The 18664-nt window shown below is 58.3% G+C and overlaps 1 protein-coding gene across 4 annotated transcripts in view; it reads right to left on the bottom strand.

Moving 5' to 3' along the window:
• Nucleotides 1–18664, bottom strand: part of TBL1X (transducin beta like 1 X-linked) — a 108734-nt gene that overhangs the window by 49148 nt on the left and 40922 nt on the right. For 3 of the 4 annotated variants that reach the window (XM_045855876.1, XM_045855874.1, XM_045855875.1), the window contains one exon: nt 14987–15068. The exons of the other annotated variant lie outside the window; for it this stretch is intronic. The gene's annotated coding sequence lies outside the window, so the exon portion shown is untranslated. The remainder of the gene's footprint in view (nt 1–14986; nt 15069–18664) is intronic. 4 annotated transcript variants of the gene reach the window in all.

Raw genomic sequence — 18664 nt, forward strand, 5'->3', positions numbered from 1 at the left:
GTGCCCGGTCCACGGGACACACTCAGCACCCACGTGCAGGCCGTGCCGAGTCAACTCCAGACACGATGCCATACCGCCACCCTGTGAACGGCGCAGCTTTGCAGGGGTCTAGGCCAAATGCAGGCCCACGCTGATGCGTTTGCAGACACGTATTTCTGATGGGTCAGGTGGGGTCACAAAGGTGCAAGATTTTTCCGGTCTACGTCTCCTCCGAGGCGGAGGGCTGGCTCACGTCACAACTCACTACAGATGTGTGTTACCTTCCCTATGCGCCGTGAGCATGTGAGGGAAGGAGCTGTGTTACAGCCTTCTTTTTAAAAAAAATTTATTTATTTATTTTTAGAGAGGGAAGGGAGAGAGAGAGAGAGAGAGAGAGAAACATCAATGTGCGGTTGCTGGGGGCCATGGCCCACAACCCAGGCATGTGTCCTGGCTGGGAATCGAACCTGCGACGCTTTGGTTTGCAGCCCGCGCTCCATCCACTGAGCGACACCAGCCAGGGCTCCGTTATAGCCCTCTTGACGACAGCATTTTCAGACACTGAAAATAAAACCATGTCTACTATTCAAACACCGCTCACGAACTTTACCGCCTCTCCCAGGTGGTGTGTTAGAAAAAGACCAAAAAGAGGGGGGAAAAAAGGAACGAAAAGAAAAGGAAAAAACACACCTGTTATTCACGGACGAAGCCCAACATTGGCCCATGACATTCACCCACAGTGGCTAATGCAAGTCTGACCCCCTACGTGGGCTGGGCAGCCCGCCTCCGCCCGACTGCATTCACAAAACCAGTTTGTTCATCCTGGGCTGCGTGGTGAGCTGTCACCAAGGTCAGAGAGGACACAGCCCAGAGGGGCCAGCTTCCCGAGCATCTGGTTTTTTATTTATTTATTTTTTAAGATTTTACTTACTTACTTACTTATTTATTTATTTTTAGAGAGGGAAGGGAGGAGGGAAGAGAGAGAGAGGGAGAGAGAAAGAGAGAGAGAGAGAGAGAGACACACACACACACACATCCATGTGCGGTTGCTGGGGGCTGTGGCCTGCAACCCAGGCATGTGCCCCGACTGGGAATCGAACCTGCGATGCCTGGTTCGCAGCCCACGCTCCATCCGCCCTGAGCATCTGATTTCGCAGCTCTCCTTACGTTCAGGAGACCGACGTGCTGCAAACAACCAGAAAACGAAAACGGACACGACCCAGAACTTCAGGAACGATGCCTCTGACGCTTCCTGAACGACTTCCCGGGACCATCATCACCTCGAGTGCCACGGAGGGTGTCGCCCACCGGGCCGCTGGCCGTGGGCAGCTGAGTGGCGTCATATGACCCAGCGTCCCTGTCCAAACCCGGCTCCGTTTCCAACTCCTGCCGGCGACCTAGCTGTTCGGGCCGCCGGGACGAACACGCCGCACGAACTTCAGCGTGTAAAGAAAGAACCTTGACTTCCAGCCTGCGAGCACCCAACCCCTTTCCAGCCTCGAACGGTGGTGCCAGGGATGCTCGCGCCGGTTACACATTCGCTCCCGGCGGCGCCTGCCAGGTTCTCCCGCAGGCCGACGCGGCACGGAAGGCAGCCCGCCCCCCATGCCCCTCTGAGGGCCACGCCACCGGCGCCTCCACGCAGGGAACCATGTGTCAGCCAAACCGTCTGAAGCAAGGTGGACGCTGGGACAGCAAGGTGTGCGCATTTCCAGCGGGACACTATGGAGGGCCTTCTTGCCAGCGGGGCGGCCAGCCACCGCGCTGTCACCGAAGAGGATGGATCGGGGCTCCCTAGGGCGAGGTAACCCGATCACCGGCCAGGTGGCCGGGCTGCTGCCCAGCGGCCGCGGCCTTGGGCCAGCCGTGGACTTGACGGTGTCCCAGCAGGACAAGCAGTGAGTGGGTGTGTCTCGGACAGGGCAGGGAAGGGGGGGAGGCGGTGCACCTCACAGCCTGGGGGCGGCTTCCCCGCCCGCCTGCACACGCCCCCACTGAGGCACGCCGAAGCCACCTCGCTGTGCTCCAGGCTGCTGAAGTGACTCTCACGCTAAACTTGGTTCCTGTAAACTCACGACAAGCTAAGCCCGGCGGTGCCCCCAGCAAAGGTGGGCGGGAACTCATCTCCGTGGGGAGAGCCTTAGCTAAGCGGGCAGTTCACCCAACCCGGGCTAGGCACCGCAGAATCAGGAGACTCCTTGCACTTGACCGTGAGTTTGCTGGGAAGCCTCTGACACCGTGACACAGCGGCGAGAATGAAATGCGAGCGTGGAAGCCGCAGATTCCCGGGTTGCCACCGAGAACGAAATGCACGTTAGGGCACTTGGAGGGATGGGGGGAGGAGGACAGGGCTGGGAGGACCCTGGACGAGGCAACTGTTTCGTGAAGGGGAAACAAAATAAGCCGGGAGCGATGACGACAAAGCGATTCTGGGGAACGATGCACTCTCTCCCGAGTCCCAGGGGCGAGGAAGAGGCGTCAAACAAACCATCGCCTCCACCAGCACCCCATCGACACGTACTGGGGTCTCAAGAGCCGTGCTGCCAGACGCTCTTACCTCAGAGACCCTGAGCAGATTCCTGGAGGCTCACACCGATTTCGTGTGGACTCTTGGCGGCCAGGACAGGCAGATGCGCAGGCGCAGAGGGTAGAGCAGAGGTTACCAGGGGCCAGGCGGGGGGCCGTGGACGGGCGACTTACGGATGACCGGGTGCAACGTTTCAGGGGCGACGGCAAACAAGTGTTCAGTATAGACAGTTGTTTGTACGACACTGGACCGTGCGTTTACACATGGCTACCTTAACACTACGTACACGTCACCACAACGCTATTTAAAACAGAGATGAACTGCTGAGGACATGCAAACACTGTCACGACTCCTGGGTCGTCTCTGTGACCTGCGATAGAAATAAGGACCCAGCCCTGGCCGGCGTAGCTCAGTGGATTGAGCGCAGGCTGGGAACCAAAGCATCGCAGGTTCGATTCCCAGTCAGGGCACATGCCTGGGTTGCAGGCCACGGCCCCCATGGATGTTTCTCCCTCTCTCTTTCTCCCTCCCTTCCCTCTCTAAAAATAAATAAATAAAATCTTAAAAAAAAAAAGAAATGAGGTCCCCGGGGGTGGGGGGGTTTCTCTAACGGCCACCACGGGCGTGTGGGCCGGAAGCCCCTCCAGCAAAAAGTGGCGGCCACAGGAAGGATGCGTGAGGTGTCGCTGCTGCCTTCTAACGCCAGCAGGGGGCACTGGGCACATGGTCCACGGCGCGGGCGGGTGCGGAGGGGATGCGTGGAAACCGAGGAAGGAAGGAAGGAAGGAAGGAAGGAAGGAAGGAAGGAAGGAAGGAAGGAAGGAAGGGAAGGAAGGGAGGGAGGAAGGAAGGAAGGAAGGAAGGAAGGAATGCGGGAGCCCAGAGCCGACGCCGCGAGGAACGAACATCTACCAGTGCGTGCAGGACGGCTCCTGAGAGGGCGGAGACAGGACCCAGCCACCACCCAGGACACGACCTCAAAACCAACGCGAAAATCCAACAGACGTCTCAGAGTGTGAGCAGTGGAGAAACCCAACCGTCCGGGAAGGAAGCTGCAAGCATGCTTGCTATTTACTCTCTGGGGCATTCAGGATCTCGCTCCGTGGGATGCGTCCTCCGTTGGGCGCCCAGGAACTCTTGCAAAAATTCAGAAGCAAACCAACAAACCCAAGTCCAAATGCCTCTGCCTCTCATGCAACGTTTCCTGCCATGCCCCCAGTCCAAAGGGTGTGAATGAAGGAACATGAAATCACAGCGGCACGGCGCTCAGGTGACCCAGGGACCTGATCTGAGTCGTGAAACAGACCTGGCTGGCTCTCGGGCCCTGCTCTGCCGCGCCAGCCCTGTCCCCCTGGGCATTCATTCGCTGTCCCTTGTCCCGGCGGCGCCAGAAGGCCCACGCCCCAGACACGTCCTTGGAGGAAGTCACACTCTCAGCCAAGCACGACTTGTTCGGAACTCCAGAAACCCCCCTGGGTCATCGAGCGCCGGCTCAGCTGCCACGTTCCTGACGCGCCTGCAGGCGGCAGGTACGCCCCACCAATCCATCAGCACCCTGCAGGAGGGAGCTGGGGCCCTCCTCCCCGGGGGGGAAGGGACGGGGCCTTGCATCCTCTCCAGCAACGGCTGGTTCTGTGCACCCCCTACCCCTGGCACTGCGATAACCCCCCGCACACAGCCGGCAGGGAGCAATTCGCGCAGGAACCAACGCACTCGCGTCAGAACCACAAGGCTTCACCTCCTCGTTAAAATATTCAGACACAGGGTCCGGCAGACGTAGCGCCTGCCCGAGTGTGGTGGGCAGGGCACCCGTATGGGTGCCGTCGTGTACGGTGTTCACTCGAACACTTCCCCTCAGCTTGTACAAAGGCTGTGCTTCGGCGCGATACTGGGATGCTACAGAATCACGTGTATGGTTCTGCAATAGAAAGGGGGCGTTATTTGAGCAGACCCTGTATTCTGACATGGCTGGGGGTGGGGTGGGGTGGGTGGGTGGGGGGATGCCCCTTCAACTCCTCGCTGGTGAGCGGAATCCCTGGAGTGCCCTGGGGCGGAATGGGACCTTTGCCTGCTTCTGACTCAACCTGGAGGACAGGACATGGTCGGCCGCATCAGCTACCTGTGTGTGGGACCCCCAGAAAGCAATGTGCAGCCCTGCCTGGGGGGGCTCAGCGGGTTGGAGCGTCGTCCCACAGACTGACAGGCCGCAGGTTCAGTTCCCGGTCAGGGCACATGCCCAGCTTGCGGGTTCAATCTCCAGTTGGGGCGTGTACCAGAGGGCAGCCTACTGATGCTTCTCTGTCAGTTTTATGTTTGTGGGTGTGTCTCTCTGTTAAAAAAAAAAGCTATAAAAAACCATCCTTGGGTGAGGGTAAAGACAAAAGGAATGTAGACACATACGAGTCCGCAAGTTTAACCGGCCTCTCTCGGGCGGCCTCAAAGGGCGGTGACAAAGACACTCTTTCTGAGGAACTGTGACAGGACAGAGCTGAGCAGTAGCCATCCTTAGGCAGGAGCGGACCAGCAGCCGTTCCCAGATAAGCCGTTATCTCAAGGTCGTACGCTAACCCCCGTTCTAGCAGCTGTACTCCTTCCTCTCCTCCTTCTGCCTGTGTAACGAGCATATAAGGAAACTCCAGCTTGAGCTCAAGGCCCAGAACTTGGATTTATTTTATCTCCTCTGGGTCCACAAGCGTGAATAAACCCCACTCCGCAAACTCCGAGGCCGTCTGAGTCGTCTTTTCCATGACATTAACTGCAGCGCTGGGCCTCATGGGAGAGGGGAGGTTTACACTCTGCACGGCGAACCTGCCTGGGCTGCCACGTGCAGGCCCTCAGGAGGGCCGGTGTGACCCCTGTCTGCCCTTGCTCCCACCTGGCGGAGAAGGCTGCCTCTGGGAGCCCTCTGCCTCTGGGGGCCCTCTGCTGGGGCGCTGCCCCGGGAGGGCAGGGCCAAGGAGGGGAGCAACCAGGCAGGAATGACCACAGCCTTCGTGCTGGGAGAGTGAGGCTCTGAAACAGCCCTCTACCCCCTACTGGGGAGCGTGGGCACCTGGCACCTGGCCTGCTGGACGCGGAGTGAAGAACAGGACGACGGTGCCTTCTCGGTCACGGGTCCTCCCTTACGTACGACATCCGTGCAGCCAATGTCACTATCCTGGTTCCAGGTTCCACTTTGATCAGTGAGCACTGATACAAACGACGTGCAGGCCGCCCCCGCCCCCCGCCCCCCAGGGGATGCTGAAATCCTCCAAGCTGTGCATTGGCACCCCCACCCACCACCCAGGGGCCTGACACCGCCCCCACACCCAGTTCAACAGCCGTGCTGGCCAGAGAGGGCTCCCGGCACCACCCAGCTGCACTGCCCTGTTGCGAATTCCACACGATGTTGCGATTTCACATGTGTTACTGCTTTTTGCATCATATTGTTGTGGAGACGCAGTCTGCCAGGGCACGCTGCTGCTGCTGCTGCTGCTGCTGCTGCTGCTGCAACGCTCTGCTGAAAACAAATGTATCCGACACCGCCCTCCCCTTCCCCGTGGTTGTATTTTCCAGGGCAATTCACACATTCACAACTATTTGGGGGGCGGGGGTGGGGTGGGAACCAGTAAACAAAATGTCTTTGCTTCCAGGAATGTTACACATGAAGTAAGATCTGAAATCCCCCCCCCCCCACCCCGGGCTTTGGGTCTGCCAGGAAGCTTATTTCGGGGAACCACTTCAATTTCCCTCCTTAGCGGACAGCCGTCTCGCTACGTTGCGGCCACATCTGTCCTACTCAAGTCCACGGTTTCTGCCAGCAGGATAAAAACAAAACAAAACAGGCGTGGCGGCGTCCTTTTCCCAGCCTCATCAGTATCGGCCCTTTCGCCAGCTGTCTGCACACCCTGAGGATACGTCCGGGGAAGAGTCAGTCTCCCTAAAAGAATCGGCCGATGCAATCCCATTATTCAGTTCCACCCGGCACCCCCCGCCCCCGAGGGCCTCCAGGGCAGCCCCCCCCCCACTCTGGGGGTCCTTTCTGCGCCTGTCCGGTGTGGCTGAATCTGAACCCCACCCAGATGTGTGGGCGGGGCTAATTAGAGGACACTGACGATTTGCACTTCTCAGCATCAGGGCCATTGGTTGCGGGGGGCGGGGGGGGGGGCTCGGGGACTGGGAAGTAGGGGGGACCATCTGCAACTCAAGCACTGTGGTTTGGGGGCATCTGGGGGGCTGGGAAACGAGCAGACACCCCTCACTCCACCGCTTTGGTTTGGGGGGCCGGGAAGTGGGCGCAGGTTCAGCGCTCAGTGTGAAGAACGCCATCCCGTGATCCCACAGGCAGGCTCTTCCACCGAGTCCTGGGAAGCGCCCCCCCAGCCCCGCCACTGCCAACCCGACCTTTGGGGTCCACGCTGCAGGCTCGCTCACTCCGCTCTGCGCTCAGACCACCAGCTCAAGTCCGAGGCCTGGTTTCCAAAGGCGTCGATTTTGCCGCCGTGTCCGCACGGCTTGAGGGCCGGGTGTCCTCCCCACAGTCCGCAGGTAGGAGGCCCTGCCCTGTCTACTGGGCCTCTCCCGTCCCCCTACCTGCTGCCCCAGGGCCCCCTGGGAAGAAAGGGCAGACTCGCCTCAACCTCCACAGACTGAGTAGACCTGAGGCCTTGCTTCTGCGGCTGGGGACCTGGAGAGGTGCCCAGGCCCGGCCTACTGAGGCATCTCAGGTCTCATTCCTCTGTCAAAGGGGGTCCGTGTTGCAGGCTCTGAGCACAGAGCTCACACACCGGAGCAGAGAGACACAGGGCAAATATGTGCCTGGCAGGGTGATGCATTGGGGAGCTCATGTGGCCACCCTTGCAAGGCACAGTGCGCAATTTCTTTATTGTTTTTTTTTAAAGATTTTATTTATTTATTTTTAGAGACGGAAGGGAGGGAGAAAGAGAGAAACATCCATGTGCGGTTGCTGGGGGCCGTGGCCTGCAACCCAGGCATGTGTCCTGACTGGGAATCGAACCTGCGACACTTTGGTTTGCAGCCCGCGCACAATCCACTGAGCTATGCCAGCCAGGGCTCTTTATTGTTTTCTTTTTTTTAAAGATTATGTATTTATTTTTAGAGAGAGGAAGGGAGGGAGAAAGGGAGGGAGAGAAACATGCACGTGTGCTTGCCTCTTGAACATTCCCCCGCCGGGACCCAGCCTGCAACCCAGGCACGTGCCCTGACTGGGAATCGAACTGGTGGCCCTTTGCTCCAGAGGGAGGCCTTCGATCGGCGGAGCCACACCAGCCGGAACCAGCCTGTCTTTCCTCGGAGCCCAACCCCTCAGCACAGCCTCCGCCGCGTGCCGAGGTCCTCAGAGCCTTCGCCCATCTGCTCCCCGCCGACCTGAATTGCACGCGAGATGAATAGTCCATCCACCTCCGCGGACAGACACAAAGGGTTCCAGGGCGCAACACGACAGACACCCTCCGTCCGTAAACACGGTGAAAGGAGCGCGGCTGAAACCACGGCATTTGCGGCTGAGAGATGCCGCGCGGGGGTGGAATGTATATTCTGCAAGCAAACGGGGTGGGATCGACCGCCAAGAAAAATGCCTTTGAGGGAGACGTAAAAAAAGCCTTTTAAAGGTCAGCACACACCCCGCCTTTCAGCGCTGCGGAGCGCAGGGCCTCCACTGCGGGGGCGGGGGGGTGCGGTCTGGAAGGAAAGTGCCCGGCGTGCAATGAGTCTGAAAAGAAACGACCAAGACTGCAGTCACCCTTCAACGAAGCAGCCACCGAAAGGTCCCAGGCAGCCTCGCTGTCCGCCAGGAAGTCCTCTTGCCCCCAGCCCTGGCCCGACCCCGGAGTCTTTGCTTCCGGGTCGCACAGCCCAGAGGGGAGGGCAGAGCCTCCGTGAGTGGGGCGTTAGTAATGGCAAGGTAGCTGGGTGGTTGGAAGGCCTGGAGAGTGTCGCCAGGGACAGCACCTGCAGGGCCACAGGTAATAATAACCCAGATAAGAACCGCTCCATAACGGGGTCTGAACGGTCTTGAACTTGACAATCCAGGTCTGCCCCCAAGGCATCCCAGCCCCATCCACAAGCGAACCCAAGCTGGGTGTGCGGCGGCCACCCGCCACGCCACAGGCGCTCCCGGGCTGCGCAGTCCGCACAGGAGAGGCCCCGGTTCTCCGCCACACCGGGAACAGGCCAACCCACTCCCACTCCCACTCCCACTCCGTGTCTCGCTTCCCGCCAACGTGTCCGGCGCGTGCACTCCGTGGAGTCTTCTGCTGAGTCAAGTCACAAGGTCATCAGACTTGGAAAGACGCCCTGGCGGGTATGTGAGGTTGGTTCAGGATTCAGTGCAGTGCTAGCGATGATGATGATGAAGATGATGATGATGCTGAAGTAGCCGACGCCCACGACAACACCACCACCCCACGCCAGGGCGACGTCAGATCCCACCTCTGACTTTTGTGGGTCCAAAAACCCAAGTCACATGTCGGGACCATTGACGATGGTCCTTTCCCACAAAGAGAAGACTGTACGGTGTTGATTGCAAAGGGTCTCCGAGGGCTACACGCTCCAGGAGTCAAGACCCAGGAGGGGGAACGAGGAAGGCACACTCAAGCACAGGGAGGGGGCTGTTCCGTGCGCCCGTCACAGGGGTGCGTGGCCATACGCAAAGGAGGGGGCAGTGGCGGGCAGAGAGCTCACTGCGGGAGACGCTGAGGGGAGGGGGCCGCACGAGGAGCCGTTCTGGAACCTGCAGCTCCCCTTTCCCTGTTTCTCCTCCCACTGCGCTCTCCCTGGGATGCCCACGGGACCAGAGCCGCAGGTGGGAGGCACGGGGAGCTCTCACCGCCGTCCCAGGGTGCCGAGTTCACGGCACGGCAGGGCGTGTACCCTGTACGACGGAATGGCTGTGCAATTCGAGGGCGGACACGACGCGAGCCCAGCCACGCCCACGGGAACCACGGGCCACGTCGACACCGCGGTCACAAGCCAGGCACGCGCGGGGTCCAACTCCCACGTGTGCCTCTGCAAACCCCACAGCTCCCTGCTAGGGGGCGAGGGCAGGCACAAACTGGCGCATCCACACGCCACGGAACAGTGCCGGGCCTGAAACAGGAAGGAGGTTCTGAGACGGACGACTCGGGAAGACAGGGGGCCCCAAAGCACAAACGCTGAACAGCTGCTTCTATAAGGCCCCTGGGGCGGGCCGACTCTCACCGTGGACATCAAAGGCGGTGGTGGCCAGGGCGCGGGAGGGGGGAACCGGGAGCGGTGTCCTGGGGACGCAGTGGCAGTGTGGGGACATGAGGAAGTTCTGGAGACTGTGCACCGTGAATGTCCTCACGGCCCCCTTGAAAAACTATGTCACAACTCTGTGCTCTTCAGAACCATCAAGATGCCACATTGTATGCGATGTGAGTTTTATCTCTCTCTCTCTCTCTCTCTCTCTCTCTCTCACACACACACACACACACACACACACAGAGTCCTCTGTAAACCTGACTTCGATGGGCATTCACGAAAGTCACGATGTTGCAGATGCAGCCTTTTGTTTGGGGACTATTGTCCTGCTGTGGCTCCCATGAAAAACTGGCTGCTTATTCCTATAAGTGTCTCCTCTGGGCGGTAACTTTGAGGAACTCCCTAATTACGGTAAGTAATTAAATTCAGAATTGCTACTGACCACGTAACACCCAAGTTCCACGCATTGTTTCCCTTCTTAATGGACATTTAATACAAATACATGAGCTCATTTACATTAAATGAATAAGCTATTATTCGTTTATTATGCAAGTTTTGCAATAAATTCAGTAATTTATGAAGTTAATGATTTGATGAAGTTAAATCCCATCAAAACAACTTGTTTAACCTCATAGAAGTTTAATCAATGTAAATTGAATAAAGTTAAACTCAACTGATGCCTATGAATTACACATCTAATCACGTCAAAAACAGACCATATTTTATCGTGTACAATGAGCACTTTTGCCCAAATTTCTGAGGGGAAAAATAAGGATGCACATTATACACGGGCGGTACCTGAAATACCTTGTATCTACGCTTGTGCTTTGTGATTATTTGTCACATAAAACTTCTCGTACCGTAGCACGTTCAAAAATAAATGCCGAAATCCCTTCATCATACAAAAAACCAAGTATCTAAATATAAATACAAACTGAATTAAAACATTAAAGCAAAAGATTTTTTTCCCCCCTGAAAGTTTGGGCCAAAAAACATTGGTGCGTATTATACACAGCAAAATGCGACATTTCTTGATGCAGAAAGAAAGAAAGAAAGAAAGCCAGCCAAGTTAGGAGCGAAATGCAGGTCTATGCCCTTACTCTTTCCTAAATTTCTAGTTATTTTCGGCACTGAAGCCAGTGTGTTAGGACCCAAAGTATGTCATTCCTTACTGTGGCACTTGCTCTCCCACAGCCGCTAAACAACTACGAAAGGGAAGGGTGGGAAATCTTTTATAAAAGCGACATTTTGGGGCATCGCCAACCAGCTCCCCCCACCGCACGACTGAGGTATAGGCAAGAGAATTTCGTGCCGGGGAAGGGTGGCGGAGTCTGGCTGGGGCACCGCAGGGCACCCAGCTCCGAGGCACCCCGGGTCCCCACCCTCGGGGTCCCCACCCTCTGGGCCTCGGACTCTCGTCCTCCCCCCACCCCCCACCCGACAATCAGACACGTCTCTCGGAGGAGACACGAACCCAGCTGGGAACTACCGCCCAAGATCGAGACTGGGGTATTTTCGGGAACCTCCCAGCACGGTGGGCACCGGAGAGAGAAGTGAGGCACCCACACACACCGTGGGAAAGCAAAGAGCAGCGGACAAGCCTGACCCCCAGAGTGGACGGGAAGGACACGGAGCTGACTCGTGTGAGCAGACAAACAGCACCTCCTCAGGGGCGTCTCATCAGCGGGCGACCACGAGAAGCCACCGTCCCCTCTCCCTCGAAGCGACCGGTCCATCCAGTTATCCACGTGGAGTTCACGTCTCCGAATCAGCAAGCTTACGGTGCCCCGAGCTCACAGGAAGCGACACTGCTTTGGATAAGTCAGACCAGCAACGCCCCACTTACCCCCACCGCCCCCAGGACTGCTGCACCACCGCTCTGGGGCGCCACCTTAAGGCGCAACCCCGCGCCCCACACGTGGTTTCGTCTTTAACGCGGCACGCGGTCCAGCTGAGACCCGCATGTTCCAGTTGGTCCCCATCACACGATGCAGTTTGCTGACGGATTCTGATGGGAAGCCCTCCAGGCGCCAGGCACGAGCCCCCCTCGGGGTCACGGCACCGTTTGAGGACAACGACCCGAATCCGTTGTGCCCTGCGGGGGACTTGACGAAGACAAAGCAATACTAGGAGAACGTTGGAAAACTCACAGCGGAGAATTTCCATGTGTTCACCCAACGGTTCGAAGGAGTGTGCTGTTTTAATTAGCGGAGCCTGCTCGGGATACGGGATATGGCTAAAGTGAAACAGAGCGCTAATGTAACAATTACAACTGAGACAAGCAGTGAGCACTGGCCACCCTGGCCGGGAGACAACTGCAAGCACAGACGAGTTAGAGTGCAGAAGGCCGGTGCTCAGAGTCTGCGGCACCCACACCACACCCGGGGTCTCGGGGGTTCTCGGGCTCTTCCAGGGAGAGCGCCCACCACGGACGGGCAGCACACAGGTGGGGGCTGTCCCAGGGGACCCCCCCAGGGGGCTCTGCACCTCTCAGCACCACAGTTTCCCAGGCTGGACGGCGGAGGCGAAAACAGCAGCAGCCTCCGCAGGCTGGGTGAGGAACCCGTGGAGACTCAAACCAGCACGCGGTCCCACGGGAACCTGTGCACGCACCCGCACCGTGGCCCACACGCAGAGACCCCCGACGACGCCCTTCCCACAGGACGGGGATAATATACTCTGCCACTGCTCAGCACTGAAAAGTCATGAGCTGGTGCGCTCCACACACCCTGGTTGGATCGCAAGGGCCTCAGGGTCACGGCAGAGAGGCCTTCACCCCCCAGCGGCCGCACGCCGCAGGAACGCCCTCGTGGAACACTCCCGAAAAAAAAAGAGGAAGTTGAGAGACAGGGGGAGTCCCAGTGGTTGGCAGGACAGGGTGACCCTGACCGGGAATCGCATCGCGGACCTTTCTTTTCGGGTCGCCGGCTAGCGCTCGACCCCCCGAGCCACCCGGGCCGGGGTCAGCATCCTCCTCCGGAAAACGCGGTCTGCTCCATGAGATGTGACCGCCGGCGGACGAAGGCGGGCAGGGTTCTCTGGGGCTCACGGGACTCCTGCTTTTTTGGTGACCCACGTTTGGTGGGTCTCCCATGACCTCACCACGGAAGCCTCAGACGCAAGAGTGTCCCACAGACGGACAGGAGAGCAAAACGCAGCGTGTTCACACAGCAGGTAGGACCGGGCAACACGAAGGAAGGAAGGAAGGAGCGTGCCTCGAGCAACTAACCACGTGCGTGGACCCCGAAACCGGGACGCTCCGTAGAAGGAGTCAGCCCCGAAGAACATCGTTCCGCGCTTTCGGAAACACCCGGAACGGGCAGATCCACACACAGGCCACTGGCTGCCGGCCGGGCGCCGAGAGCCAAGACGGGCAGGGGTGGCCGATGGCTGCGGGACGATTTGGGGGGAGTGATGAAGTGGTTCAGAATCGCCTGCGGTGACGGCTGCACAACTCAGCCAACACGCCAAAAAAAAAAAAAAGGAAGGAAGGAAGGAAGGAAGGAAGGAAGGAAGAAAGAGAAAGAAAGAAAGAAAGAAAGAAAGAAAGAAAGAAAGAAAGAAAGAAAGAAAGAAAGAAAGAAAGAAAGAAAGAAAGAGAAAGTATCCTTCCAATGGGTGAGCTGTTCTGTTGCTATGTGGGTTGCATCTCAGTCGACATTATCAAAACACGGCAATGTGTCGTATCTCACGCTACGTATTTTGTCTCGATTTACCCAGTTCTTCCCCTGTGGGGGATGGCTATGAGTCACCTTCGGTTCTCCTTCAACATACACTCGGCCCCTGCGTTACTGATGGGCTGTACCTGTCAGGTGCGTCCAGGCGGACCCAGGGGGGGGCGGCCCTCGGGCTGAGAGTCAGGCGGGAGTCTCCTTTGGGCAGGTTTTAAGAAAGCCCTTGACCCTTTCGGCAGGGTCAAGGGTAAAGAAAGCCCTCCCCTTTTGTTAATGTCGTTTCTGTTTCCCTGTCATTCCCCTCTACGCCACTAACCTGGTTTATCCACTTTTCCCGGAAAAAAAAAAAGAAAGAAAAAGAATGCTCTCTGACTTCTGGTTCTTCACCTTTGCCCTCTGGAACACCCTTCTCCCATACGTGTCAAAGTGCCACCCCAGCAACCAACACTCAAGTCCCCCTTCCTGGAGGAGGCTCTGCCTTTCCTGGTGGCTCCGGCACATGCTGGCGTGTCCATCCTCTGAGTCCCCACGGCAGAGCAAGTCCACACTATCCCCAGCATGGCCGTCCAGACAGGGGGCACCCGTCCGCGCCACAGCCCGGTGTCCCCACCCCTTCACGCACGCAGCTGCCATGCCTCACCCCCCCTGCGAGGACCTGCCCTGCTCATCGCCCTCTGCCCCCCAGCGCCCCAGGAGCAGCCGGTTCCCAGAACAGCCCCATGGAAGACCCTCCCCGCACCACGCTCTCAAAAGGCTCAGCGAGAACCGGCCTCGTCGCCAGTGGCGTGAACGAGAGCCGCAGACAACCATGGCGGCCGCACCCCCCGGAGCCCCGTCCTGGGACTCTCCTTGAGACGCTGTCCCCCGCAGGGCTCCCACGACAGAGGGGGCCGCCTCCCAGGCCCCACTGCCTCAGGAGGGCCGCAAGCGGGCTTTGCGAGCACCGTGCTGGCGGGTGCCCGAGCAGCCACGCTGCTGCCTGTCCTGTCCCCACACGCCTTCCGAGAGCAGCTCCCAAGACAGGAGGAGCCTGTCGTGGAGGAAGCCTTGGATGCTTCCTAGGAATCGGCCTCCTGAGGGCAAGCCAGGACCTCAGGGGGAGGTGGGAAGGAAACGAGAAACAGCCCTTTTCTAGGACGCGGACGCCCCGTCGCCATCCCCTGCATTGTCTCTTCCCAAACTTCTGACTTCCAGAAGCTACATGAAAAGTTTGCAGCCCTGGCTGGCGTAGCTCAGGGCATGGAGCGCGGGCTGCGAACCAAAGCGTCGCAGGTTCGATTCCCAGCCAGGGCACATGCCTGGGTTGCAGGCCACGGCCCCCAGCAACTGCACATGGATGTTTCTCTCTCTCTCTCTCTCTCTTTCTCCCTCCCTTCCCTCTCTAAAAATAAATAAATAAAATCTTAAAAAAAAAGTTCGCGACGGCCCGTGGAAGCCGGCAAAAGCACCCAGTGGGAGAAACCTGGACCCGTCCCCGATGCCGGGGGCTCCCGGCCCTGGCGGCACTATTCCGCGCCCGGACACGGGAAGGGGTCGCTGGAACACGCAGGACGCCGGGGGGCACCCCTTCCACAACTTCACTTACTCAGAGACACGCGGGGCTGGGGGGGGCGGTCCCTCCTTCCTTCCAGGGGGCGAGTTCACGCCGCCTTCCCGCCTTCCGCTACCTGTGAAGGGAAAACACCCAGAGTGAGGCTCGCCCGTCGGCACGCACACACACACACACACACACACACGCACACGCAGGTGTGTCCCCGACAGTGTTCCCCAGGACGGAAGCCACCCGTGTTGGCGCCCCAGGAGCCAAAACACAACGCCGTCGGCAGGCGGGGCAGCCGTCACTGGCGAACTCCAGGCTCACGTCTGTTTGCAGAGCCCGGTGACGCCGTGCACACACACATCCGCGCGACACGCTCACGAGCGCGGGACCGGTCCCGGCATGGCGCCGGCACGAAACTCTGCTCTCACGGCGGCAGGCGCGTTTCTCTCCCCCGGCCCGAAGCGCGCCGAGTGCACACGGGCGTCTGCAGGGTCGGCAGGCACACGCTCACCGGCGCCCAGCCTCCCCCCCCAACCCCGTCGTCTCCTGGACAACGGGCACAGAGCTCGGGGCTGCTCGGGGGGGCCCCCCTGGGCTGCACCCACGAGATGCTCATAGCGATCCACAGGTGCTGCCTCTGGGACCGTCACCACGGAGCCCAGACGTGGCCACGTGCGCCCTGCAGGGCACAGCTGCCCTGCTGAGTACAGGATGGGACCCCAAGAGAAGGACCTGGCCCATGACACAGACAGGAAGTGTGTGGGAGGGAGGCGGCAGTCCAGCATGGTGGCAGTGTCCCCGGCAGAATCTAGCACCAAGACTCTGTCTCAGAAATCATAAAGAGACGTGCAAGTGACCACCGTGAGAGGACTCACAAGGACCAAGGAGGACACACAAAGAGGACTGCAAGGAACCCCACGGTCTCCTTTTCCTATGTTCGCCGTGTGGGAGAAATCTAGAGGGGCTTCTGGGAGGCGGCGGCACTCCCATTGGCGCCTAGAGTCAGGCGAGGAGGAAGAGAAAGGGGCTGCATCTTGCGTGGTGCTGGAGGCAACTCACAGGGACAAGAAGAGAGAATTCTGGAATTTCTAACCATGTCGGGTCACGCCCTAGAAGGCTGGTGGGTGGACAGAGTGGGGCTGCCCCGTCCAGTGGGGGGACAAAGGGGCTGCCTAGACAACACCGCCCTGTAGATGGCACAGTCCCAGGGGTGGGGGGTGACTCCCCGATGCTGGACAACCTGTGGAGTCCCACCCAAGCAGCAGCCAGGCCCCCCCACCAAAGCAGGGCCGGCCACTCAGGAGGCAGGACCTCCGCACTGGGGGGCTTCACTATTTCCATCCCCAGTGTCCACAGCTGCAGAGGCCCCAGCCAGACCTTTCTGTGTTGCACCGCCCGGGCCCAGCCTCTACCCCCCAGAACGGTCCCCTCGGGACCAGCAGGAGCTGGGCCAAAGGGGTACCTCATGGGAAGATTAGAGCCACGACCTTCCTGCCGCCTTTCCTTTCCTTTTCTCTCAGCTTACGAGAGCTCACAGCCCCCACCCGCCCCCCGACCATGCACCACGCTCAGAACCCTCCACTGGGGTGCAAAGCCTCGCTGTGCACGGACATTGCATTCAAAAGCAAAAGCACCGAGGAACGGGCCTCACGTTGCTCCTCGTTAATTGGAAGAAACTCTCTCTGGACAGAGACTCCTCAGCTGTGAAATGAGGGTCTTCCATCACGGATGAGCTTCCTGCGCATCCCAAAACCCAAGGAGCCGTTTTCCTGCCGACTGCTCTCGAAAATGAAAGGCCACACAACTCGCCAAGGGCGGAACCAAGAACTCGCAGAAGCACGGGGCCTGAGGAGGGAGGGAGGGAGGGAGGGAGAGATCAGGGGCGCATGGCTGTCTGTCTGTCTGTCCCGCAGGGACAGGGCATAGAACTACACCCAAAGGGGGCACGATTCTCCCCCACCCCCCGTTGCTATGACGATGACGCGCATTTCCACCCCGGTGGAATTCAAGCTGTACTGTCATGGAAATGACGAGCAAGAACCTAAAGCGTGTTTTTCAGAACCACCGGCGGGACAGAGAGAAGCTGCGGTTCCCTCCTGAGTCCTCCTCCGCGTGGGGTGCACCCTGGGGCTGAGCTGGGCACTGCATGGGGGGTGGGATGGGGCATCGGGACGCAGAGACCCTGAACCCCTCCCCTGGCTCAGCTTCCAGACGTTCGCCACGCAGCTGCCATCTCCTCCGGGACCACCCACAGCCGGAACGCGAGTCTGGGATGACGCCCTCGACGGCAGGGTGTAAACCCTTCACATCAGCGGTTCTCCGAGGGAACCACCAGGAGCCAATGTCTGCAGACATTTTTAGCAGTCAGGACGGTGGGAAGAACTCTGCACTTCCCATGAGACACAGGGACCCCTCCCCCCCACGCCCCGCAAACAAAGAACTGTCTGACCCAAATATCAGTCATCGCCAAGGTTCGCCACACTAAAAGTTCTGCTATTTTACAGGAAACATATATATCCTACGTAGTTTCACCCTCCAAATCATCTGGTTCTTTTCCAAGCAACGCGTGTACCTGGTTTTCAAAAGCAAAATACAGGCGAGGCAAAAGGCTCCTCCTTTTACTTATACGCTTTTCAGCACCATGCACCCCCATCTCTCCTTCCCAAAGCAACCCCTCTCACGCCGTACAGGTGGTTCTAGTACGGGCAGGGCTCCCTGGTACAGACTCGCACATCCGCAAAGGACCGGGTCACAATACTCCCCCCTCCCACTGGAGGTGCAACGGATTTGACATTCCCGCACACAGATGATGACTTTCGGTTTTTAAAGCTCATTACCCAATGATGTGACTCCCTCATTTTCCAATGGTGTGACTGTTGGGGGTTGTTCTGGCAATGCAGTGGACACTAGGGGTGCAGTATGATGGCAAATGACAATGACTCCATTCCTACACAGCTTTTGGGTTTCCCTGGATTAGTAGTTGCCTCTGTTTTTACTCCGTCGTCTTCTTTGGCGACTCTCCCAACCATCTCCACAATCTTTCCATTCTGCTCTTTCATGTGACCAATCTTCCCATTCCACTCTTTCATGTGATCAAACCTCTTGGATAACCTGTCAATGCCATCCATGCCTTTCTGCCCAAATCCACACACACCCCCCAGAAATTTCTCGTCTCTGCTGCCCCGCTCCGTACTGGCCAGCTTTCGGGCTGCTGACGAGCCCGAAACCACTCAAGTGTCCTGAGGGTTCCTTCTGTCTCTTTCTGTTTCTGGGGTCCCGGATGCCCCCTTGCTTGGGTTACTCTCTCACTTTGGTGGGACAGATTCTGTAGGAGTCTCCTGAGAGGTAATGTATGAAAAGCTCAGTTTTACCGATCTCCTTAACACAGGGTGCGGCCAAAGTACGTTTACAGCTGCTCATGGGGAAGTACAATAATCGGTAAGTAGCAATACAACAATGAACTCTGTGTTTCATGGACTCACACTGTAAACCTACTACTTCTGCCCCACCTCGTACATACAAATGACTCAGTTGTATTTTAATTCACAGCTGGTAAAGGAATCACTTTCAGATTCGGAGTGGAAATTATTTTCAGACTTCTAGGCTCAGGCTGTTTTCCAGCCTCCAGTGTTGCTGTTAAGACATTTCACATCATTCTGCCCTGACTGGTGTGGCTCGGTGGATTGAGCGCCAGCCAATGTGAACTGTGCAAAGGGTCGCCGG

This window comes from Phyllostomus hastatus, unplaced genomic scaffold (genome assembly GCF_019186645.2).
Source record: "Phyllostomus hastatus isolate PE091 unplaced genomic scaffold, TTU_PhHast_1.1 phas_scaffold_12, whole genome shotgun sequence".
NCBI lineage: Eukaryota > Metazoa > Chordata > Mammalia > Chiroptera > Phyllostomidae > Phyllostomus > Phyllostomus hastatus.